Source organism: Neovison vison, chromosome 2 (genome assembly GCF_020171115.1).
Source record: "Neovison vison isolate M4711 chromosome 2, ASM_NN_V1, whole genome shotgun sequence".
Lineage (NCBI taxonomy): Eukaryota > Metazoa > Chordata > Mammalia > Carnivora > Mustelidae > Neogale > Neogale vison.
Genome location: NC_058092.1, coordinates 98,849,272 through 98,875,981, shown reverse-complemented (window position 1 = coordinate 98,875,981; position 26,710 = coordinate 98,849,272). Strand labels below are relative to the sequence as shown.

At 38.4% G+C, this 26,710-nt stretch overlaps 1 protein-coding gene and 1 pseudogene across 2 annotated transcripts in view; one reads left to right on the top strand and one right to left on the bottom strand.

The window, feature by feature from the left end:
* The window catches only part of DENND2C (DENN domain containing 2C), an 80,626-nt gene that overhangs the window by 11,793 nt on the left and 42,123 nt on the right, over nucleotides 1-26,710 (top strand). Inside the window, exon 1 of one of the 2 annotated variants that reach the window (XM_044238965.1) lies at nucleotides 17,698-17,720. The exons of the other annotated variant lie outside the window; for it this stretch is intronic. The gene's annotated coding sequence lies outside the window, so the exon portion shown is untranslated. Of the gene's footprint in view, nucleotides 1-17,697; nucleotides 17,721-26,710 lie in introns of those variants that run through there. 2 annotated transcript variants of the gene reach the window in all.
* Nucleotides 19,493-19,938, bottom strand: LOC122899185 (annotated as a pseudogene).

Below are 26,710 nucleotides of genomic sequence, written 5' to 3'. Positions count from 1 at the left end.
TCTATCCGATAACCCAGCAATTCTACTCCTAGTTAATACCCAGGAGAAATAAGTAATTGTGTATATTAAAGACACGTAGAAGAATATTTATAAGAGCTTTCCTCAAAGTCAAAACCTGGAACAAATGTGTGTGTCTGACAAAAGGAGAATGGATTCGGGGCGCCTGGGTGGATCAGTGGGTTAAAGCCTCTGCCTTTGGCTCAGGTCATGATCCCAGAGTCCCAGATCGAGACCCGTATCGGGCTGTCTGTTCAGTGGGGAGCCTGCTTCCTTCCCTCTCTCTCTGCCTGCTTCTCTGTGTACTTGTGATCTCTGTCTGTCATATCATATCATACTACAAAAACTATAAAAATTTTCTTAAAGTATGGTCTGATTGTATAAAAAGTATCAATGTGAAGATAATGTAACTTTTACTGACAGAACCAACCATATACTGAACTGAGAAAGTCCAAATGATTGTAAGATGATCACTGTCTAAGCAATCCCTGGTCCACTTTGAGGAAGAGAAGAGGTCTCGTCCATCCGGTCCCATTTCAGAGAAGGAGGCCGAATGGAGGAGGAATCAGCTGTGGTAATGTCAGTTTACATCATGGCAAGGGGTGTGTGTGTGTGTGTGTGTGTATGAGTATGTATTATACATATCTGTATATCCTTTTTAAAAGTCTGTATAGAGATGTAATCATACTAGAGAGATTGTTTCCCCCACTTTTATTTTGGACATTTTGCCATATCTGCCCACAGATCTTTACCTCATTCTTTTTTTTTTCCTTTTTAATTTTTTAAAAAGATTTTATTTATTTATTTGACAGAGAGAGATCACGAGTAGGCAGAGAGGCAGGCGGGGGTGGAGTGGGGAGCAGGTTCCCTGCTGAGCAGAGAGCCCTATGTGGGGCTTGATCCCAGAACCCTGAGATCATGACCTGAGCTGAAGGCAGAGGCTTAACCCACTGAGCCCCCCAGGCACCCTCTACCTCATTCTTTTTAATATTTGCATGTTACAGGTATCCACCATTTTTTGAGAGTTCACATTAGGCTGCTTTGCTTTTATGGGCAATCTGCAGTTTTACAAAGAAAGGCAAAAAGTGAAAATAGCATTCAGCATTTGTTTTGCATCACACTGAGCTGTTATAGACGCAGCTCCCCCACCCTCTGCACGATGACCCCCTACCCCGCCCTTCCACACACACAGAGCTAGCCTGTTTCTGCGGAGCTCCTTCCCCTGAAACTACTCTCAGTATCTCAGCATCCAGCCACCGTGGCTTTGAACTGCATCTGTGAGCATCTGTGCTTTAGCTCAATTTATTTTGTGCATCCCTTAGTAAAATGTGTCCCTAAGGTAACAGAAAACCCTAAGAGAGGTTATTTGGAGGGAGTCTAGGAAAGCTCAAACAGTTTTCCATATAAATTAACAGTGATCACTTCTTCACTTTACACCAGTTTGGGTTAGGAAAGGTTTCCTAGAAATGCTCTGCTTATAGATGGGGGGAAGCCTGTAGACAATCAAGGTGTTCTGTTTGTGCAGGTTGTCTGTTACACACTGACACCCCGCTGACAGCCTGAAATCCAGCCAGAGTTTCACTTGTCAATACTGTGGGCCAGTTTGCCCTGGCTCCTCACCCCACCCTGGTTCTGAAAGTCCACCCAGACTACCCATCAGCCTTGTACCCCCTCATTTTGCTCAGCCACTGACATCCTGTGCAGGGGGGCACCTGTGTAGGGCCTGCACACTTGACTTTGTTCAGGCGCCGCAGGCCACACCATGTGACCTCTTACACAGATGCTATCCTGATCCCTCCTGCTCCGGTGCTCTGATCCCCTGCTCTGGTCCCTTGCAGCTCTGCCTTACTCTGGATGCCTGCCTTACTCTGTTCCACCTAATGGCTTTAGGACTGGATTGTCCAGGAAAGAGAAGGGGAAGGAGAGTAACTTGGATGCTTTAAAGAGATAATTGTTGGGCCCGAAGGTTAGTATATTACAGATCTAATACTTCGTGTGTTTCTATGGTAATTTGAGGAATAGGGGACATGTTTAATAATTATGTGAATGCGGGGCAACTGGGTGGCTCAGTGGGTTAAAGCCTCTGCCTTCGACTCAAGTCATGATCCCAGGGTCCTGGGATTGAGCCCTGCATCGAGCTTTCTGCTCAGCAGGGAGCCTGCTTCCTCCTCTCTCTCTGCCCGTCTCTCTGCCTACTTGTGATCTCTGTCAAATAAATAAATAAAATCTTTTAATAAAATAATAATTATGTGAATGCAATTTTACTTTCTGTTGTTTTTATATTGTCAAGTGAGAGAAAATATCCATTGAATGTATAATTTGGGGATTTGAGAACTTGAGAAATCCGGTCTTCTGACTTTTTGGCTTTAGAATAACATTGGAAGTTATGTTCAGTGGATATGAATGTATGTTTTTAGGAGTGCTTGTTATGTCTATAGCTTTAAGTCCTTGAAAAGTGCATTTTTTTTTACATAACACTAAAAAAAAGCAGGATGTGAATACATATATACTATAATTGCTACTATATAAAAATATGCTTATGAAAAAAGGCAGGGAGGAAATATACCAAAATATACCAGCGATTATGCTGGAGGTGGTAGGCTTAGAGGTGTTTTCCCTCATTTTCTCTATTTTTCAAAATTTCTAAAAAGTAGTGGTTTATGATATTTAAAACTTTTTTTTTTAACTTTCTAGAATTTTTTTTCAACCTTTGAACACTATAGGAAGTAAGAATTTTGGTGCTAAGAAGAGCTCAGCAAAGTTTGAATTTGTGATTTAAAAACTATGTTACTGGGGCATCTCGGTGGCTCAGTTGGTTAAGCATCTGCCTTTGGCTCAGGTCATGATCTGGTCCTGAGCCTACTTCTCTCTCTCTCTCTCTCTCTCTCTGTGTCCTCCGGGCACCCTCCCCATGCGCGTGTGCGTGCGCTCTCTCTCTCTCTCTCTATCTCTCCTGCATACGTGTGCTATCTCAAATAAAGAAAATCTTAAAAAAAAAAAAAGTTTCTTTAAAGTTATTTCGAAGTTATTTGTAAAGTTTAAAAGTTCTAATTTCTTTAAGTTATTTCTTAATACAGAGGAGGTTTTAAAAAGGATAATTAATAAAAAAATTAAGATAAACTTCATTAATTGTATGGACAGTTACTAACATTACATTAATTTAATGAAATTGTAAAGTTTCATGTAATTAAAGTTACTTTTCTATATGTTTCCACATTGAGGCATTTCATAAAACTTCCTCTTCTGCTGAAACATTTATTCTGACTACTGTACCTAAGTGGTCTTTTTTTTTTTTTTTAAGATTGTATCTATTCATTTGACAGAGATCACAACTAGGCAGAGAGGCAGGCAGAGAGAGAGAGAGAGAGAGGAGGGAAGCAGGCTCCCCACCGAGCAGAGAGCATGATGCAGGGCTCGATCCCAGGACCCTGAGATCATGACCTGAGCCAAAGGCAGAGGCTTCAACCCACTGAGCCACCCAGGCACCCCTGTACCTAAGTGGTCTTTAAAATTTAGCTATGAACCAGCACTTTTTATCCCCTTGGGTGGAAGTAGTTACCAGTCCCTGTGTCTCTTATTCTGGGTACAAGTTAAGCACTTGGAGTGATTATCTTGAGCTTCCAGTCCCTTGGCTTGAGGTAACCAGGAAGTACCTCCTCCTTTTCCTTTAGGAGGCAAGAAAATACACACTGTCTAATTTCTTTAAAGTTCTTCACACACACTCACAAAAAGATTAAAAAAATAAGTTCTTTACATTGTCCCTTGTAATCCTTACAACTAACTAATTATAATTCTTTTTACATAGTTGTGATAAGACGGTAATGAACTGATGTTAGCAGGGCTGGTTTTTGGCTGCCCCACTTTATAAGCTTTGCACTTCTCTTTAGAATATGGAAGTATTTGACTCCTATTGTTTTGATCTTGGCCTCTGAGGCCCCTGCTGAAATTCCGAGAGGACAGGAAAAGTTGCATTTGACATCCTGTTTTATTAGCTGATATTATTGTTATGTCTACCCACAAACAAGTAATGCATACTGGTTAAATGCAGAAGCTTGGGAGCAAAGCGGAACTAAGTTTGTGTTACCTGGGTAACTTACCGAACCAGTTCAGTCTCGGCTTCCTCCTCTGCAGAAGGGAAGGAATAATAACTGTCTGTCAGAGCTGTGAGAATTCAATGCAATAATGTCTGTAGGTACTAAGCACAATGCTTGGCACCTGGAGCACTTAATAAATGATGATGATTATCAGTTAAAATATCCCATTACTCTGCAGACAGACCTGTGCTACCTGGAATTTTTTCTCTTTACCTTTTATTTGCTAAACATATTTGGGTAGTGGAAATTAGGTTCTGCTGATGAGAAATATAAGAACTGACTTAGAGAAGACTCTTCTGACCTTAGTTATGCTATAACATGACATTAAATACTCTCCTGTTAACTTATAGCCTTCTTTATAAGACAGGAACAGTGGTGAGGATAACCAACCATACCATTAGTTGATTTGGAAGATAGGTTGTAAAACTTAGGGATTATATTACGTGGGTATTTTTTCCCCAAAGTATCTTTCAAAATTTATTTTTCTAGATAAATTTAGTTGGATGTCTTCGAAGTGTATTTGGTAAAACATTAATTTATAGGTTAACTGCATTATAGTACTCTTTCATTTAGTATTCTGTTTCAGTCCAAGGATATGGTTTCAACAGTGTACTGATTAACATATATGTTTTAACAGGGGTCCTACTGTAAGAAAATTAGTTTGCATTCTTTTCACAAACATTACCTAGTAGCAGGAAGAGGTGATATAAAGCCAATGAAATTGCTTGACAAAGTGGGGCAAATATTAGAGATTTGAACAGAATGTTGTCATACTGTGAATCAGCTACACAGTCATCATCTGGTTTTGATTGTTAGCATGCCCACTGTACAAATCAAACTATTGTCACCCCCCTTGGCCAGAACAATAATATTATATGTCCTGTTTTTCTATCTATATCATCTAAATCTGTTTTGCTATATCAATGGTTCATCCACGAGTGAAACGTTTTTACATCTTTCACATCAAAAATTGAAGATACATGTTTACAAAGGAGGAAAAAGCCTAATTCTTCAGGAAAATAAAATAATTTTAAACTTGGATATACCTAACAACATAATCTTAAAAAGAAAGGAAGGAAGGAAGGAGAAAAAGAAAAGAAAGAAATGAAAGCCGCATCCCAAAGAAATTTCAAATTTTATAAAGGAGACATTTAGGACAAGGCAAGAGTTGCTAAGAGCTTGGTCTCTGGATTCCTGATACAGGAATCAGATAAGGATTTTTAGTGCACACAGCACTCCCGGTGCTTGTGAATCTAATTTCCAGCTTCATTTCGGGATCTGTGCTCCAGAGTAACTCTTTGGAAATCAGAATTATCTCCTAAGTTCTAAGAGCTATGGTTAGCTGAAGAACCTGCTTCCATACTCCTAGGGATCTGGAATTTTTTATAAGATGCTGGTTTGGGAAGTTAGTACTTCTACTTTATGTAAAGCCTGTTTTACCAGGAGCCCACACAGCCTTCTAGGACCGGTACACTTCCGGATATAGTACATTGCACAGTTAACCATACCTAGTTTGTTTTAAACTAGATTAGGTGGAACCCTGGATTCAAGTCTGGCTTCAACAGAAGCACAGTGTGATGGCCAGCCTTCTGGGTATTTAGACTGAGGAACACTTTTCCCAAATCCCGTTCTTCTTTCCTCCTGCCTCTAGTGCATATCTCCCCTGCTCCCTGAGGCTTCTTTTGTGTTTCCCTGTCATTCAAGAAAGGCTAAGGATGGGTGGCTCAGTGGGTTAAAGCCTCTGCCTTCAGCTCAGGTCATGATCCCAGGGTCATATTTCGAGCCGCATTGGGCTCTCTGCTCAACGGAGAGAGCAGCTTCCCTTGCTCTCTCTCTTCCTGCCTCCATACTTACTTGTGATTTTCTGTCTGTCAAATAAATCAATATTTAAATATCTTTTTAAAAAAAGGAAAGAAAGGCTAAGCACTGTGCAGATGTAAATGACCTCTGTATTTCCCACCTTTCAAAAAATAGTTCTTGGTGACTGGTTAACATTACTGTTGCTAAGGGAGTAGATCTTAAATATTCTTGCTACAAAACAAAATCGTAGAGAGGTGATAAGTGTGTTAACTAACCTTATTGTGGTAATCATTTCACAATATATACACTTATCCAGTCACATTGTGCTTCTGACTTACACAGTGTGTCATGTCCGTTATATCTCAATAAAGCTTTGGGGGAAAATACTTCTTCCATCTTCTGAGTACTCCTTCTGAGCTTCAAAGGAAAAGGTTGTTTACATTTTAGACTTATAAAACTTTTTGCTACCTGACCCCCGAATTTTCTCAATTTACCTTTGTAAAGTGGGATTAAAGTTAATGTACGTGTAAACTGGAACGCTTTACTCTGTCTCCTGGGGGTATGCAAGATGATACACTATGAAGCAAAAAGAGCATTTGAATTGTTATTTATATTAGTTTTCATTGAAAAAAAAAACAAGAAATTAGGCTTTACGGGATATTTACTATACGGATTGACATTGGTGCCTCCTTCACTCCTTGTCAAGAGTTTATCTACGGGATTAATCCCAATGGGAAAAATGGTCATTCCCCAACAAAAAGGAGTTGACACTGACATCCTCACTTTGTGTTCCCTTTTAGCTGTTACAACACGTAATAGTTTTTATGTGTCCAGCTTATATGTGTCTGAGGAGGTAGATTTACAGATTTTTTGTTGTTGCCGAATCCCTGGATATTTACAAATTATATTCTATTTTATTTTTTAAGATTTTTATTCTTTTTTGACAGAGAGAGAGAGAGAACACGCACAAGCAGCGGGGAGTGGCAGGCAGAGGGAGAGGGAGAAGCAGACTCCCCACTAAGCAGGGAGCCCAATGGGGACTCGATCCCAAGACCCTGTGATCTTGACCTGAGCCTACGGCAGATGCTTAACCCACTGAGCCACCCAGGTGCCCTTTCAAATTATATTTTAAATTGTAGAATAAGTCTTAGTCTGTTACCAAGAACTATTTTTAAGAGTCTCCAGAGTTAAAATAAGCCAAACAATTTTCTTTTTCCAGTAGAAAAGTTCCATAATTGTTGGCTTTATGTAATGATAATTGGTTATCAGCAGAAAATTTTAAAAATACAAACACCTTCAGTATATGCATTCAAAGCAAAAGTGATGTATTAATGAATGAGAAATCTATTGTTTTTCTGAAGAATCTCCTGACTTAAAGAGAGAATTTTATATTTGGGAATGTTTTCATTGCTATTTGTTGCCCAAATACAGAGGATGTGTCATCTATAAAACTCTGATATCTGCACCATTAGGACCCTTGGAAACAATTTTCTAGTCTGTTTTAAAATCTTTTAAGGTAGTTTCAGTGGGTTTTTAATCACTTCGTTAAAAATTTAAATAATATAACACTGACCAAATAGTATGCAGATATAGTCCATAGACACTGAAGGAGATGGAAATATACTCGTCACAATTCAAAAAACTTTTGCTTGATTGGTGAATGGCAGCCTCAGATTTTTTTTTTAATTCAGTCCATGAAGCTTTTCTTTCATTGGCTCTGTGTTACTGTGGTGAGTTATCTTTTTCATTTACTATGGCCCTTTGTATTAGTCAGCTCAGCTGCTGTAAGAAAAGTACCACAGACTGAACCGCTTAAAAAACAGAATTTATTTTCTCACACTTTTGGAAGCTAGAAGTCTAAAATTGAGCTGTTGGCAGGTTTGGTTTCTTCTGGGCCCTCTTCTTGGCTTTATAGATGGCTGACTTCTTCCTGTGTTTTTACATGTCTTCTCTTTGAGTTTGTGTGCAATTTGCCTTTCCTTTTTTTTAAAGATTTTATTTATTTATTTGAGAGAGAAAGAGAGCATGAGCAGGGGGAGGGGCAGAGGGAGAAGTAGACACCCTGCTGAGCAGGGAGCTGAGTGTGGGGCTCCATCCTGGGACCCCAGGACCATAACCTGAGCCAAAGGCAGATGCTTAACCCACTGAGCCACCCAGGTGCCCCACAAATTTCCTTTACTTATGGAGATACCAGTCATGTTGGGTTAGGGCCCACTCTGGTCAACTTATTTTAACTTGATTACATTTTTTTTTAAAGATCTTGTTTCCAAATACAGTCAAATTCTGAGATACTTGGGACGCCTGGGTGGCTCAGTTGGTTGGACGACTGCCTTCGGCTCAGGGCGTGATCCTGGAGTCCTGGGATGGAGTCCCACATCGGGCTCCCAGCTCCATGGGGAGTCTGCTTCGCTCTCTGACCTTCTCCTCGCTCATGCTCTCTCTCATTGTCTCTCTCTCTCAAATAAATAAATAAAATCTTTTAAAAAAAAAATTCTGAGATACTAGGGTTTGGGACTTCAACATAAGAATGGGGGGGGCGCCTGGGTGGCTCAGCGGGTTAAGCCGCTGCCTTCGGCTCAGGTCATGAACTCGGAGTCCTGGGATTGAGCCCCGCATCGGGCTCTCTGCTCAGCAGGGAGCCTGCTTCCTCCTCTCTCTCTGCCTGCCTCTCTGCCTGCCTGTGTCCTCTCTCAATAAATCTCTCTCAAATAAATAAATAAAATCTTTAAAAAAAAAAAAAAAGAATGGGTGGGGGGGCATGTTTCAGCCCATAACACCCTTAGGACCAAGCATGAAATAAAGTGAATTTGGAACTATATCTTTGAATCACAGTTTCAAGAAAAGAACATAATGGGGACTCCTGGGTGGCACAGTCAGTTGGGCCTCCAACTCTTAATCTCCTCTTGGTCATGGTCTTGTGGTCTTGGGATTAAGCACTAGGCTCCCTCCCCACCAACCCCTCAGCTCAGTATGGAGTCTGCTTGAGAGTCTCTCTCTCTCTCCCTCTGCCTCTCCCCCTCCCTGTTCACACTCTTTCTCTCTCAAATAAATAAATAAATAAATAAAATCTTTTTTTTTTTTTTTTTTAATTGTGTTTAGGGTACCTGGGTGGGTTAGCTGGTTAAGCATCTGCCTTCGGCTCAGGTCATGATCCCAGGCTTCTGGGATCAAGTCCCACATCAGGCTCCCTGCTTGGTGGGGAGTCTGCTTCTCCCTCTATCCTTACCCCCTACTCGTGATCTCTCTTTCTTTCTCTCTATCAAATAATTAATAAATAAATAAAACATTTTAAAAAGTAAAATTTAAAAAAACAAAAAAATCATGTTTGATTACATTAGTCTTATCCAAAATATTTATTATTTGTAAGACTTGAGTGAGAGAGAAATGGTTATTTTATCCTCCATTTACATATTTAATTCTTTTTTTTTTAAGGTTTTATTTATTTGACAGAGAGGGATCACAAGTAGGCAGAGAGGCAGGCAGAGAGAGGGGGAAGCAGGCTCCCCGCTGAGCAGAGAGCCCGATGCAGGGCTCCATCCCAGGACCCTGAGATTATGACCTGAGCTGAAGGCAGAGGCTTAACCCACTGAGCCACCCAGGTGCCCCTATATATTTCTTAACAAAGACAATAACATGAAATTTTTTAAAAATCTTGTGCTCTAAAATTTTTCATTTTATAGTATGTATGATGTTATTATAGTTGTTACATCTGTAATTTATAAATATACACAAATCAATTTTCTTTTTTAGGCATTTCAAGGCAAAGTTTGGTGACCTCTGACTTAGATATATGTCCCTTATAAAATGTCTTTTTATCTTGAAGGTTGTATGTTATGTGCTAAAAAGAGCAAGAGTTTTAGAGTTTAAATTCTTTTTTTTCCACTTAATGTAATGTATATGATCTTAAAAAGTAATCTAACCCTGCTAAGCCTCAATTTCCTCAACTAGAAAATGAAAATATCTTCCTCCAAGAGACTGTTATAAGGATTAAATGAGATTATGCATGTAGTACTGGGCAAACAGTAAATATACAAAAAGTTCTTATTACTGTGGTGCTTATTATCATTTAAGTAAGTTGTTTTGTATTATTTACCCTTAAATTATTCTAAGATGTTTTCCCCTCCTACAAATGGGGCAACTTCACATCACCAGAAACACTTAAAGTAATAGACATTGCTAATTGTCATAAACCTTTCCTTGCTCTTTATACATTCTTATATTCAGGATTTAGTAATTCATCAAATATTTGTTGGGGCATTACTGTATGGTGCATAGTCTTCTGGGTGCTGGGAATATAGTAGTGGAAAGTCTTTTGTTCCAACAAGGGAGACAAATAATGCGTAAACAAACAAATAATGGAATTTCAGGTCAATGATAAGCTCTGTGGAGAAAATATAGAAGAGTAAAGGCATAGAGCACTATGTGGGGAAAGAAGCCTTATTTTAGTTTTTTTTTATTTTACTTTTTAAGATTTTACTTATTCAGAGAGAGAGAGCAAGCGAGCATGCGCATGAGCAGGAGGAGGGGCAGAGGGAGTGGGAGAGAGAGAATCTGAAGCAGACCCTCTGTGGAGCATGGAGCCCACTGAGGGACTTGATCTCACAACCCTGAGATCGTGACCTGAGCCGAACCAACTGAGCCACCCAGGCACCCCAAGAAGACTAATTTTAGATGGCCAGGAAAGGTGAATATTGAGTAGAAATAAAAAATCAAGAAGGGAAAAATGATGGTGGTGTTGATTACTGTGGTAGCAGTGAAGTTGTAATGAAATGCCTAAAGGAATGCAGTGAAATGCCTAAAGGTAAATGGTCAGAGTTAGGGATATGTTTTGAAGGTGAAATTACTGTTTGTCTAGTCAGCTCAGGCTGCTATAACGAAACTACTGTAGACTGGGTGGCTTAACAAAAATTTATTTCTTACAGTTCTAGAGACTGAGAAGTCCAAGATCAAAGTACTGTCCAATGTTATTCCTCACGAGGGACCTCTTCCTGGTTTGCAGAGGGCGGTCTTGTTGTATCCTCCCACGGTGGGGAGAGATCTCATCTCTCTTATGTCTCTTATAAAGGCATTAATCCCATTCATAAGTACTTCATGCTCCTGACCTCTCAAAGGTCTCACCTCCAATAACATCACATTGAGGCTTGTGGCTTCAACATAGGAATTTTGGGGCGACACAAGCATTCAGCCCATAACCTTGGGTTAGTTATGAGGATTGCTCCTGGGGTCACACAGTTTTGTTAAATAAAATCTCCAGCACCCATTAGAATCAGTGAACAGCGAAGAAGAATCGTAGTCATGTGGAAGCTTTTTAAATAACGTGGATAAACAACCCTGTAAACACAATCACAAAATTAATGTTATTCTAGTTCTTTGACTTGTGCCTCAAAATTCTGAATATAATCTAAATTAAGTCAACTATCATTTTTCATTTTTTCATTCAGAACAAAGCAGGGAATGCCTGGGTGGCTCAGCTGGTTAAGCGTCTGCCTTCAGCTCAGGGTCCAGGGACTGAGTCCCCCACCGGGCACCTTGCTCAGCAGGGAGTCTGCTTCTCCCTCTGCCTGCCATTCCCCCTGCTTTTGCAATCTCTCTCACAAATAAAATCTTTAAAAATAAATAAATCAGTTAAAATTTTTTTAAAACTCAGAAATTTTCCATGACATATGTCTTAAGCGAGTTGTTAGAGTTGGTAAGGAATTAAATTTATTTTTTGAAGAATCCTATTGCTTGCTTTGCAGTTAGGCACAATAGCTACTGAGAAATTTATATTGTCTATAATTAGTAGTATTAGGGTTTTTTTTTTTTAAGCGTCTTTGCTATTTTGGGAATCATTTTTAGTTACCTATAAGGCTGTTTCCTCTGATAGAAATGAGATAAAAGGCTGATATCCTGTATGTGCTTGCTTTGAAGATTTGTTGTTCAAGGAAAAGTTAACAAGATGGTAATAGTTTGAAAGGTAGAAACCAGTCTGACATTTTTTTTCTCTTTTGCTTTAAAATATTTTGAGCAAATTCAGTGAAGAATTTTATGCAAGATTTATTTCTGTGGGCTTTCTCAAAAATTTAACCAGAGGCAGGGAATCTGGGCGGCTAAGTCAGTTGAGCGTCTGACTCTTCATTTTGGCTCAGTATTAAATACTATATTAATATTTTATTAAATATACCTACTAGAAATTTCCAAAACGCAGATAATTTGAGCAGTTCAAATTCCTACCCATCTTCCTGAGCAGATTTAATTGCATCCAATATTTCTTAAAAAAAAAAAAAAAAGATTTTATTTACTTATTTGAAAGAGAGAGCAAGTGCATGAGTTGGGGACTTGTGAGGGAGGGGCAGAGGGCGAGGAAGACTCCGGGCTGAGCAGGAAGCCTGATGTGGGCTTGATCCCAGGACCCTGAGATGATGACCCAAGCAAAAGGCAGATGCTTAACCCCAAGCCGAAGGCAGACACTTAACAACTGAGCCACCAGGTGCCCCTGCATCTGGTATTTCTATAACACATGTCTTAGCATCCTCTGCTATAGCAAGTGGGGGCGTCCCCTTCTGACATTTAGGTTCACTTTAGGACTTTCAAGACAGCATTACAGAGACATGTATTCTTCTCTGGCTATCAGTGTTGCCTTTCCATTTTCACCCTTAAGTGTCTTCTTTTTCTAAGTATCCCCAGCAGAACGACTCCAGAACATTAAGATTATTGAGGTCATGGAAAATGTATGCAGAAGTTTTTTGTTCTTAGAGGAATTTAACTTAGGAAGAGGATTACAGAATACTAAGGGGTGTAATGGGAGCACTCGGGAGTGATTAACTCCAGGTCAAGGTCTAAGGAAGGTTTCACAGTAAAACTTTGAAAGGGTCTTGAAAGTATATTGTGTGTTCAGGAAGTAATTAGTAGCTATCATGTTTCTGTTAAGTAGGCTCCACACCCAGTGTGAAGCCCAAGGCTGCAGGGCTTGAACTCACCACCCTGAGATCAAGACCTGAGCTGAGATCAAGAGTCAGACGCTTAATTGACAGAGCCATCCAGACAACCGGATAGCTGTCATTTACTGAGCAGTTACTATATGCCAGGAATTGTCTTAAATAGTTTTTTTTTACATCATTTCATATTTAATCCTTACAACAACCTTATAGAATGAATACCCGTGTCTTTTGTGGCAGAGAGTACCAAGACCTGTATCATTTATACTTAACCTGTTTGTGCTCTGTTTTCTCTTCTGCAAAATGAGGATAATGACAGTATTTATATCTCATGGATTATTACAAGCATGAGATGAGTTAATATTGGTAAAGTGAGTAAAATTATGCCTGATTTATAGATTTATAGTAACACTCAATAAGTGTTATTTGTAATAATATGATCATTCTATAGATAAGGAAGCAGGCTTAGAAGGATTACATAATTTGAGGTTACACAGCCAAGAACCAAGTCTGGCGATATTTGAACTCTAGCTCTAAACCACTGGCGGATGTAAATTATTTGATGTTCTTGGAGTGTAGCATGTAAGCAAGGCAAATGGCAGGAATCAAGCTGGAAAGAGAGCATAAAAGATCATCTATATCATAGAGAGGAGTATGGACTTTATCTTGTCTCTGGACACCATGAAATATTTACGTGTTTACTTTTATCACTTAAACCAAAAACTATTCAAGTAGCAAATTTATGACCATATTTTATGTATGCACTATAAGAGTGCACATATATGTATCTATGACATTTTTAAAAAGCTTTAAAACTTCATGACTGGCTTATCCCAATTTTTTTCATTAATTTTTGTTAACCATGTGTTTGTTTTGCCATTTTGTTGGCATTGACTAGCAAACACCACAAACAGTAGCAGGGGTCAAATGTTGAAAGATAGGCTTGTGGAGGAAAAAACCTAATATTGAGTAAATAATACCTACTAATGTAACTTATTTCTGCAAACTCGTGTGGGGGGGTATTGTTCAATTTTTATGTCCTATCTCAGTTCAGTTCTTGGAAGTCCCTTGTCCTTTGGAGTACGTTTTGATAACACTTTGGTAGATTATGAAGCACCAGAACCCACCAGAAGTTTTAACTGGCTTGTGATTTGATCGTATCTAACTTTTAGAAATATCACTTTGGCAACAGTATTGGAAGGGAGTTGATAGTAGAGGCAGGTAGGTCATAGAGGAGTCTATATTATGGTAGTTCTAGAAGAAGAATGGTAAGTACATAAGTTGAGGTTGTTGTAATAGGGATATTACATATAAATATTACATATAAAATATACATATAATATTTAAATAAGTTGTGGCAGTAATGTCATAACTATTCTTGGTCACTTATGTTATACAAGAGACTTTATATATTATTTCATTTGATCCTTCTAATAACTCTATTGATGTGTGTTATCACCTTGTTATGGAGTAAGGATTGGATTGGTTAAGAGTACAAGGCCCACTACCAAGTATGTTGCAGAAGATTTGAATCCAGGTGTCCGGCCCCAAAGCCTACACTCTGTTTGTATCCTGTACCATAATGCCTCCCTTATAAATACTGTGGTCTGTACCTACGTTTTATAACATGCTTTTTAAAAATTTTTTTATTTTTTATTTATTTATTTATTTTTTAAGATTTTTAAAAATTTATTTGACACAGAGAAGTCAGAAGTAGGCAGAGAGGCAGGCAGAGAGACAGGGTGAAACAGGCTCCCTGCTGAGCAGAGAGTCCAATGCAGGGCTCAATCCAAGAACCCTGAGATCATGACCTGAGCCGAAGGCAGAGGCTTTAACCCACTGAACCACCCAGACACCCCATGCCTTTTTTTAAAAGATTGTGTTGTGATTTCTCTCTGTCAAATAAATAAATAAAATCTTTAAAAAAAAAAAACTTAAAAGATTGTGTTTATTTATTTGAGATAGAGCAAGAGTGAGCATGAGTGGGGGGAGGGAGAGAGGGAGAAACAAGCTCCCCACTGAGCAGGGAGCCCAACGTGAGGCTCCATCCCAGGACCCTGGGATCATGACCTGAACCAAAGGCAGACACTTAACCAACTGAGCAACTCCTAAATAGGCCTTTTCTATGGCTTGTTTCATTGATGCTGAGTTAAAGATGATTTATTCTGTTTACTTAGGAATGACTTTATTACATTCAGAGAATCTTCTTATCTCTTTCCCTTCCAAAAAAAGAAATTTTAAAATATTTTTATTAAAGAAGCCAAATATAAATGGAGCACATTGTGTCTCCAGAATATTTCTTTGCGTTCTTAATTTAACAATAGTAGTCAGTAAGCAGCACATTGAACTGGCTTTAATAAAAACCAAAGATTGTTTGTTATTAAAATATCTGGATGTATTTTATTCTTCTCTCATAGTTGCCTATTGTGATACTTTATGCTTCGTGTATTTTTCCAAGGACATACTTTGTGTTGATATGCAAAAGCCTGTATTTTTCTGAACTGTTTCAGTGCCTGAAATTCAGCTAGCAGTAGACAATTATCTTTAAAGATTCATGTCCTGATATCCTTTCTCTGAACTCCGTGCCTTGCATTGAAGTGGATTCCCATGGCTCTAGACAGACTTTCCAAGTTTTTTGACCACACTGCACCATAATAAATACATGTACAATCCATTACACACACACACACACACACACAACCCTGAAACAACCATTCTGAAGCAATACTTACCCTTACCTTCATGCAGGGTATTCTGATTAATACTATTGCTCACTGTTCTATTTCATTAAAAACATTTTAAGATTCTTCCTCTTCCAGTTAGGATGTAGGAGTTGAAAAACATTTGTTCCCATAGTAACAAGAAAATTCTGGACAAAATAAAAATCATGCATTTCTCTGGGGCTAGTGAATAGTAGGGGGGAAGGAAATTTTGCTGACCTGAATTCCAAAGTGAATTCCTTTATAAGTGAGCAAAGAGCCATAACAACTTCCATTCCTGAGGATAAGCATATAGTCTGGATACAAGTAGCCCTGGCGTAGCTGGTGAGGCTTCCCAGAGGAAAGGGAAAAATCTGCCAAGTCTTAGTTCACAGTATGGACTGTTGGAATTAGAATGTGGTGCTGCTTCGGCAGCACACATAACTAAAATTGGAATTGGAGAGTAGATTGGAATCTGGAAGAATCCCACATGCAAAAACAAACCACTTGGCCCAATAATTATCTGCTGCTTCAGTTTTTACTAAGACAGCAGCCTTGCAGGGGGTATGAGAGGCACAAAGAAGTTTTATAGTCCCACATATTTGTGCAGTGATATCCTGCCAGGGTTGAATCCAGAATTGAACCAAAAATAATTGAAACCGTACCCATCCTTAGTCCATCTCAAATACTAACAGTATTTAAAAGGTAGCAGCCGCTCAGGAGGTTAGAGATTGGGCTAAAACCAGGTGAAGTCCATGTAGTAAGACCTGCTACCCAGCTTCAGCTCAACTTGACTCTATGAGGAATCTGAATGATTAGCCTCTCAATCTAATTACCAGAGAGAGGAATGTTTATAATCTCAGAAATATATAAAGAAAAACAAACACAAAGTGTATCTAGTTTATCTTTTCTTCTACTGCTCTTTTATAGGCAGTGTTGCAAATATGATTAAAAATTACAAGGTTGTAGGGGTGCTTGGCTGGCTCAGTGGGAAGAGCATGTGATTCTTGATTTTGGGATTGTGAGTTTGACCCCACAGTGGGGGTAGAGATTACTTAAATACATACATACATACATAAATTAAAATTACAAGACACTAGAAGAAAAGAAAATGTGAGCCATAATGAAGAGAAAAAAGAGTCAATAAAAGGAAACCTAAAGGTGACACAGTTGTTGGCATAGCCAACAAGGGCTTTAAGATTATTATAAATAAATTAAATAATATGTAGGAAACAAATAAATGGGTGAAAATATGGAGTATTTCAGAAGAGGAATGGAAATGTTAGAAGAACTGGATAGAAAATTTGAAGCTGAAAAATATAGTATCTGAAATAATAATTATTAGATGGACTTAAAATCAGATTGGACTTTGCCCTGTAAAATGTTTAATGAACTTAAAAACAGGTCAATAGAATTTATCTAAACTGAAACAGAGAAAGAAAAAAAAAGGGTGAAAGAAAATAAATGAACAGAGCACAAGTAACCTGTGGAATAATATTAAATCATCTAACATATGTGTAGTTAAAGTCTTAAAAGGAAAAGAGAAAGAATTGGGCTTGAACTCATGACCCCAAGATCTAGAGTTGGATGCTCTACCGACTGAGCTGGCCTGGTGCCCCAGGATATAACTTGTTCAATAAAATCCACCCATTTTAAATGTATGGTCAGTTAGTTTTGACAAATGTATACACCCTTGTAACTGCCATCCCAATCGAGATATATTTTCATCACCCCCAAAAGTTCCCTCATACTTTAGTTCTCACCCTCCTGGCCCTAGACAACTACAGATCTGCTTTCTTTCATTATATATTAATTTTGGCTGTTCTTTAATTTCATATAAATGGAATCATACTTTATGTACTTTTTTGTTTATGGATGTTTTGGGGAGATGTCTGCATTGTGCGTATTGTGGGTTTTGTTCCTTTTCATTGTTGAGAATATCCTGTTGCATGAATATATTACACTTGGTTTATGTATTTGCTTGTCAATGGCCTTTAGGTTGTTTCTAATTTGGGCTGTTCTGAATAAAGATGCTGTGAATATATTTATGTAGAAATATGTGTGTGAACATAGCATTTTTCTTTCACATGAAATACCTACAAGTGAAATTGCTCCTTCATACGGCAATCATATGTTTAATTTTATAGGAAACTGCCAAACTGTTTTCCAAAGTGTGTACCATATTACAACGGAACAGTGTTTGAGAGTTCCAGGTACTCCCATGCTTAGTATCCTTTCACATTTTAACCATTCTAGTGGTATGTAGTGGTATCTTGGGTTTTAATTTGCATGTCTTTAATGACTAATGATAGTGTACCACTTTTCAGGTACTTTATTTTACTAACTGGCTACTAATAAAATCTTTTGTAAAAAGATCACATCTGATGCATATTTTAATTATATTGTTTGCCTTATTCATTTGTAATAGTTATTTATATGTTGTGGATTTAAATGCTTGTCAGATATATGTAGTTTGAATATTCTCTGCCTCTTTGTGGCTTGCTGTTTCATTTTTAAAACATACTTAGAAGAGTGCAAGATCTTAATTTCTTCCTTCTGTGGGTTTGTGCTTTTTGTGTCCTAAGAAATCTTTTCCTTAGGGCACCTTGGTGGCTCGTGTGTTAAGCCTCTTCCTTCAGCTCAGGTCATGATCTCAGGGTCCTGGGATCGAGCCTCACATCAGGCATCTTGCACAGTGGGGTGCCCACTTCTCCCTCTCCTGCTGCCTTCCTCTTCGCCTACTTGTGATTTTCTCTCTATCAAATAAATAAATAAAATCTTAAAAAAAAAAAAGAAAAGAAAAAAATCCTTTCCTTCTCTAAAGATTTTTTTTGTCTATTTTTTCTTCTATGAGGTTTATATTTTTATTTGTTGGGTTTAGGCTTATGATATATTTCAAGTTAACTTTTGTAAATGCTGTGTAATGGTCAAGGCTAATTTTTTTTCCCTGTAAATATCCATTTGTTCCAAAGCAATCTATTAGAAAGATTATTTTTCCCCAGCTTTGTGGAAGTCTATTGACTATATTAAGTGTCGGTCTCTTTCTAGACTCTGTACTGATCTATTGATCCATTTGTTTCTGTTTTCACTAATACACATTGTCTTCATTACTGTAGCTTTACAGTGTTGAAATCAATAGTATATGTTCTTCAACTTTCTTATTTTTGAGAAAGTTTTAGGCTATTTGAGGTCCTTTGAATTTCCAGATAAATTTAAGAATCAGCTTGTCAATTTCTGCAACAAAGCCTACTGTGATTTTGATTAGGACTGCGTTGAATCTACAGCTCAATTTTGAGAGAATTTGATGTCTTAACAAAATTTAATCTTCTAATTCATTAATGTGATGGATCTCTGTTTATTTAGTAGTTTTTTAATTTTTTTTCTTAGCAATATCTTGTATTTTCAGTGTACAAGTTTTGTACCCCTAAGCATTTCATGATTTTTATGCAACTTTTTATGTTATTTTACATTTCATGTTCCAATTATTTATTCCATGTATGTATAAGTACAATTTCTCTCTTACATATTGATCATGTATCCTGAGACCTTGCTAAATTCCCTGATGAATTTTAGTAGCTTGTTACTGTAAATTTCTTAGGACTTTTTTTTTTAAGATTTTATTTATTTATTTGACAGACAGAGATCACAAGTAGGCAGAGAGGCAGGCAGAAGGACACGGAGGAAGTAGGCTCCCTGCTGAGCAGAGAGCCCGATGCGGGTCTCGATCCCAGGACCCTGGGATCATGACCTGAGCCAAAGGCAGAGGCTTTAAACCACTGAGCCACCCAGGCGCCCCTCTTAGGACTTTCTACATATACAATCATGCTTAATTTCTTTTCCTTTTTCTTTCTTTTCCCTTTTTTATGCCATAAGTTTATTTATAAACATATTATGCTGAATTCAAGAGTTTGATTCATTTTTCAAAGAGATTGAACCTCTTAAATGTTCCTTTTCACATCTGTTTAATGGATTAATTAAAACATCCTTATTTCTTAAGCAGCTGGTGTCTTACTATTAAAAAAAAAAAAAGGTGCTGCAAATCCAAATCCAAAGTACATAGTTATCATAATCAGTAACTGCTACTTGTTTTCCATTGAAAATGACAACTTCTTCCCTAAGCCCTTTTCATAGTGGTTACTACAGACTACATAGGTTGTGAACCACTAGATGGTCTGTCCCAGTGTAGCACTGTAGGGAGTTCTGTAAAAGGTGTAGGGACCCAAGATCAATGGCAGCACCACATCAAGTCCTCCTCTTTTTCACGACCTTGTTCCTCAGTGTGTCAGAGCCGAAAGGGCACTTTCCCTATCTAAATGAAATAAGAGTATTGAATAAAAGCAGTGAAAGAAGATATCCTTGCCTTTTCCCAATCTTAAGAGAAAGGTGTCAAATCTTTTACCACTTAGTATAATATTACCTTGGTTTTTTCATAGTTGCCATTTATCAGATTGTGGAAATTCAATTTCTGATTTGCTAGAAGGTTTTTTCGACCAATTATAAATAAGTGTGAAATTTTTTCAAATGCTTTTTTGCATCTACTAAGATAATTACAAGGGGACTTTTTTCTTTATCTCATAAATATAAAGATTTTTTATTTTTAAAGCAACTTTGCATTCTCTTATAACTCTACTTAGTCATGACTCGTATTTTTTTTGTTTATTTATGACTTTTATTTGCTGATGTTTTTTTGTTTTTTTTTATTGTTTTTTTTTTATTTATTTGACAGAGAGAAATCACAAGTAGACAGAGAGGCAGGCAGAGAGAGAGAGAGGGAAGCAGGCTCCCTGCTGAGCAGAGCCAGATGTGGGACTCGATCCCAGGACTCTGAGATCATGACCTGAGCCGAAGGCAGCGGCTTAACCCACTGAGCCACCCAGGCGCCCAATTTGCTGATGTTTTGAAAGGACTTTCACATGAGTTCATGAGTTCTGTTCTATATTTTTCTTCCCTTGTAGTGTCTTTGGTTTTCCAACAGGGTAATGTTGGTCTTACAAAATGAGTTAAAAATGTTTCCTCTTCTGTTCTCTGGAAGAGTTTGTATAAGATTAGTATTATGTCTTTGAATGTTTAATAAAATTAACAAGTGAATGTTTAATAAAATTAACAAGTGAAGCTGTGTGGACCTGGAGTTTTTTTTAATGTAAGGCTTTCAATTAAAATTTTAATAAAAAAAAAATAGAGACACTCAGAATTCCTGTATCTTCTTGTGTCTGTTTTGGCAGTTTATATCTTTCAAGGAATTTGTCCATCTCATTTAAGTTGTCGAATTTACTACAACAAATTTATTCATAATCATCATTTATATCCTTTTATGAAAGATCTGTAGGTAATGACCCCTTTTTCATTCCTCATACTTTTAATTTGTGCCTTTTCTTCTTTTTTTCTTTGTTCAGCCCACTTAGATGTTTATCAATTTATTGACATCTCAAATAACTTTTTATGTTTCATTGATTTCTCTGTTGTTCGGTGGTTGTTATTTCATGAATATTTACATCTTAATTTTCTTCTACTTGCTTTGAGTTTAATTTACTTTTTATTCCTTCTTAAGAAACAACCTTAAATCATTGGGATTTTTTTTTCAGATATAAGTGGAATAATGACATTCAAATTTCACTATAGGATTTAGAAGCATGTAATACTGAAAAGGATGGTACATTTTGTGCAGGATGGGCAGTAGGATAATTTAGACAGATGTTAATGTAAAGCATTTAATCTGGAGAATAATTTAAAATGATGACTTGAGGGGCGCCTGGGTGGCTCAGTGGGTTAAAGCCTCTGCCTTCGGTTCAGGTCATGATCCCAGGGTCCTGGGATTATGAAGTGAGGCCCACTTAGGGCTCTCTGCTTAGCAGGGAGCCTGCTTCCTCCTCTCTCTCTCTCTCTCTCTGCCCGCTTCTCTGTGTACTTGTGATCTCTGTCAAATAAATAAAAATTTTTTAAAACTTTAAAAAAATAAAGTGATGACTTGAAACTTAATGGAATAAAATGTGTTTTAACTTGAAACAGCAAGATACAGTGTTTCCATACTTTTTTCTTTTTATAACATAAGCATTTCCAAATATCTTGGCATTTTCCAGATATCTTTTGATTATTTATTTTTAATTAAGTTCCATTGTGTGTTAGAGAATCATTCTCAGGATGACTTCAGTCATTTAAAATTCATTAAGTTTTATTTTATTGTCCAACATATGGTTTACTGGTAAATATTCCATGTATGCTTGAATATATATTCTATTGTTGTTGGGTGTAGTGTTCTAAAATGTCACTTAGGTCAAGTTGATTAATGGTGGTATTCAAGTCTTTTATCTATTTCCTGATTTTCTGTCAATGGGGCTATTACTCATGAAGAGGAATGAAATCCTCAGTAAAATTACAGATACGTCCATTTGTCCTTTTGGCTCTACATTTTTTGCTTCTTACATTTTGAAACTGTGTTATGATGTACACGAACATTTAGGATTATTCAATCTTGGGGGCACTTCGGTGGCTCAGTCATTAAGTGTTTATCTTCAGCTCAGGTCATGATCCCAGAGTCCTGGGATTGAGCCCGCATTGGGCTTTTTGCTAGTCAGAAAGCCTGCTTTTCCCTCTGCCACTCCCCATGCTTGTGTTCCCTTTCTTGCTGTGTCTCTCTGTCAAATAAACAAATAAAATCTAAAAAAAAGGGGGGGGATTATTCAATCTTCTTGACGAATTGTCTCCATTTTTGTTTGAAATATCTTTATCTCTTTATTTCTGCTAGTATTTCTTGGCCTAACCTCTTTATTGTAACAGAAGTGTCTTGAAATTCAAAATGCAGTTCTTAAAGAAGTGCAGAGTTGGGGCTTGTTTTTTTGTTTTTTAATCAAGTATGATCATCTTTGCCTTTTATTTAGAATTTAGCTCATTTTCAGTTAACATAATTATTAGTATGATTAGATTTAAGTGTACAGTCTTGCTATTCATTTTCTGTTTCTGTTTGTGTTGGGGTTTTTTTTTTGTTTTTTGGTGGTGGTGGTGGTGGTGGTTCTTGCGGTTTTTCCTCCTCCCTGCCACCCCTGTCTTTTTCTGCACTGAGTTTTTTTTTAGAATTCGATTCTAAAGTGATTGCTTTAGAGTTCACAGCGTACAACTTTAATCTTTCCCCTTCAGATAATGTACTACATGGGGCTCCTGGCTGCCTCAGCCAGAGGAACATGCAACTCTTGATCTTCAGATTGTGTGTTTGAGTCTCATGTTGGATATAGAGATTACTTAAAAATAAAATCTTAAAAAAAATGTACTACTTCATGTATAAAGTAAGAAATTTATATATTTCTTTCCATTTTCCTTTCCCTCCTTTGTACTCTTCTTACATTTTATTCCCACATTGCTATAAATTCCACAATATAGTGTAGACAGTGCCAGCTTCATGGGCAGACAATCAGTGTAGCTATACTGCACTCAAAAGGGCCCTTGTGGGGCTTTATGCTCTGTTGCAGACATCTTGAAATTCTGATAACTTGATCTTTGAATTTGTGGGTTGGTTTGTTTGCTTTTTAAAGATTATTTATTTATTTGACACAGAGATAGAGAACACAAGTAGGCAGAGCAGCAGGCAGAAGGAAAGGGAGAAGCAGGGTCTCTGCTGAGCAGGGAGCCCACTGTAAGATTTGATTCCAGGACCCTGGGATCATGACCTGAGCTAAAGGTGGATGCCTAACTGTCTGAGCCACCCGCTTTTAAGACCTTTCAAAAGCTTTGTTAGGGGGGCGCCTGAGTGGCTCAGTGGGTTAAAGTCTCTGCTTTCAGCTCAGGTCATGATCCTAGGGTCCTGGGATCGAGCCCCACGTCGGGCTCTCTGCTTAGCGGGAAGCCTGCTTCCTCCTCTCTCTGCCTGCCTCTCTGCCTACTTGTGATCTCTATCTGTCAAATAAATTAAAAAAAAAAAAAAAAAAAAAAGCTTTGTTAGGGTAGTTCTAAAGTAGTCTTTATTGTAGGGCTAATTTAGCCCTGCTGACAAACCATGCCCTCCTAACGTCTTTACTGAATTGCCTGGGTGTTCGATAAGTCTGCTCCTCTATAGATCATTGGAAGTTGGACATTTCCCAGCCCTTTGTGAACTCTGGGTATTAATCAGCTTCCAGGTCCCCTATAGTTGTTCTTTCCCCAGTAATTTGTTTCCAGCAGTGTTACCCTGTGCCTTAGCAGCTTGGTATTTAAACCAAGACCCCAGGGATCCTACATAGATTTCTGGAGCTTTTTCTGTGTTGCTCCCTCCTATCTGATACGGGGCCCCGAAAATGCCATCTTTCCTAGCCCCTCCAAACTCTGATCCATTATCTGTAACTCAGCAAGCGTATCATGTTCTGTGCTATTTTCTGGAACGAGCCTCCAAGGTGAAAACTGAGCCAACATAGTGCCTGCCTCATTTGTTTTTCTTCATTGAGAGGTTACAGTCCTGTGTTGTCTGTTATCCAATATCAAAAGCATTTATTTTATTTAATCTATAAGTCTGGTTTTGTATTTATGCTGGGAAAGCAAGTCTAGTTCAATGACTTTTGTGGCCAGTGGTAAGAGTCTTTCTTGTCCCTTTCATCATTTTCCTTTTTTTTTTTTTTTTTAGATTTTATTCATTGGTTTTGACAGACAGAGATTACAAGTACACAGAGAGGCAGGCAGAGAGAGGGGAAGGGAAGTAGGCTCCCTACTGAGCAGAGCCCGATGTGGGGCTTGATCCCAGGACCCTGGGATCATGACCTGAGCCGAAAGCAGAGGCTTTAACCCACTGAGCCACCTAGGCGCCCCAGAATATGAACTTTTAAATTCATTTAAATTTCTCACAAATTCAGGACACCTGGGTTGCTCAGTCGGTTAAGCAGCTACTTTCAGCTTAGGTCATGATCCCAGGTTCCTAAGATCGAGTCCCACATTGGGCTCTTTGCTCAGCAAGTCATTTGCTTCTCCCTCTGCCTGCCTCTCCACCTGCTTGTACTCTCTCTCTCTTTCTGACAAATAAATAAAATCTTAAGATTTATTTATTTATTTGACAAGACAGAGATCACAAGTAGGCAGAGAGGCAGGCAGAGAGAGGAAGAAGCAGGCTCCCTGCTGAGCAGAGGGCTTAATGCGGAACTCGATCCCAGGACCCTGGGATCATGACCTGAGCCGAAGGCAGAGGCTTTAACCCGCTGAGCCACCCAGGTGCCCCTTTCATCATTTTTCTAATTGAGGTAAAATTCACATAAAAATATTAATCATTTAAGAGCAGATCCTCAGGGCGCCTGGGTGGCTCATTTGGTTGAGCTTAGACTTGGTTTCAGCTCAGGTCTTGAACTCATGGGTTGTGAGATTGAGCCCTCACCCCTACCCCACATTCCGTAACCCTCCCCATTGCACCCCCTGTTGGGCTCTGTGCTCAGCAGGGAGTCTGGTGGAAGAGTTTCTCCTTCTGTCCCTCCCCCCACACTCACACAACTGCCCTCTCTCTCTGTCTGTCTAAAGTAGATCAGTTGTTAAAAGTATACTCTTACATCAGTTTTTAAATCAACTTTCAGAATGATCCAGATTCTTCCTATTTTGTCAGATATTTTATGTTTGATCAAATAAAATGTTTTAAAGGATTTGGAGTAAGAAGCTTTCCCATGTAAGCCTTGAGTTAGTAAAACAGAGCATCAGTATTCTCTTTTCCAGAGAATTTCACTTACCTGAATGGACTCAAATTGGTTTCTTTTTAATATGTTAAGAACACAGAATTTTAAGCTGATAAAGTGTAGCTGATGGGTTTCTTGGATGAAAGTAAATCCTTAAGGAGCTGCCTGGGTGGCTCAGTGGGTTAAGCCTTTGCCTTCAGCTCTGGTCATGATCTCACGGTCCTGGGATTGAGCCCCACATCGGGCTCTCTGCTCAGTAGGGAGTCTCCTTCCCGCCCTCCCACCCCGCTTGCCTCTCGGCCTACTTGTGATCTCTGTCAAATAAATGGATAAAATCTTTTAAAAAAGGGGGGGGGACCTGATGAAGGATCACCTTTTTGGGAGCAAAGAATAAGGAAAAAAAAAAGTTTGATTAGTACCCTTTATTCCAAGCATGGTATTTTATTATGCTTCTAAAACCATGCCTGATTTTTCATATTTGTACATCTTTTGTTCTGTCGCTGTTTCTTCTGTTGAGATATCCATTATGGTGATTGAGTGCTCTCCCTCCTCTTGAAGTTGTGAGTCCTGCCTGCTGCCTTAGTCATCTTTACTGGGAGGGAAGTCTGACTCATTTCGTGGTAATACGAAAAAAAAATCCTAAAAATTGTTGAAGTTGTCATATTTTCTCAGTCTCTGTTTTTGTTAGAACCATTGCAGCAAACTTGAGGAAGTAATCTCTAGGGATAAATGTGTGAGTTGGCTTGAGGGAGTTTTCCAAAAGATGACGCTGTGGAGAGATCTAGGACTTGAAAACTGGGCCGGCACTTGGGGCTTAGAATGTTTCTGGTAGTGGAGGTCAATGCAAGAAACTGGGGATGTGAAGGGTGGGGATATAAAGGATCGCACGGAGCAGGAGAGCCATGTAGAGGAGGTGCTGGGGAGGAAGGTGACTCAGAATTCAATTAGGTTTAAGTCAGACATGAGATGCCTCTTGGTTGGTGAGTGATTCTTATTTTTTGGAGGAGACAGAATCAGAGAACTTGTATATGAGAATAGACAAGCCACATTATAAAGAGTTTAATCTGTCAAAAATTGGAACTGTGAAGTCAGATATAAAGGTAAATTCTCTGTACTGTCTAGGTAGATATCTGTCTAGTTAGAATGCATTAAAACTTTTTTGTTTTTGAAATCATTTGTCCATATTTTGAAAGTTGCAGTGTATTACTACGTATGTTTAGGAGCAAATAGCATTTGTTTATAATGCCCGCGTCTGTTAGGAGTGTCTTAGGTTCCTCTGCTACCTGATTGCCACTGAAACACCATCAATACACATCATTAATTGTGTGTGAAGTCCATAAATCTAGCGTTTGTTGCTTGTGATCTTCAAGTTAAAAATTTCTTTGTTCCTGGGGTCTCTGGGCGGCTCAGTCAGTTAAGCCACTGCCTTCAGCTCAGGTCATGATCCCAGGGTCCTGGGATCAAACCCTGCATCGAGTTCCCTGCTCAGGGTCCGCTTCTCCCTTTCCCTCTGCCTGCTGCTCTACTTGTGCTCTCTCTCTATCTCTCTGTCAAATAAATAAATAAAAATCTTAAAAAAAAAAATTCTTTGG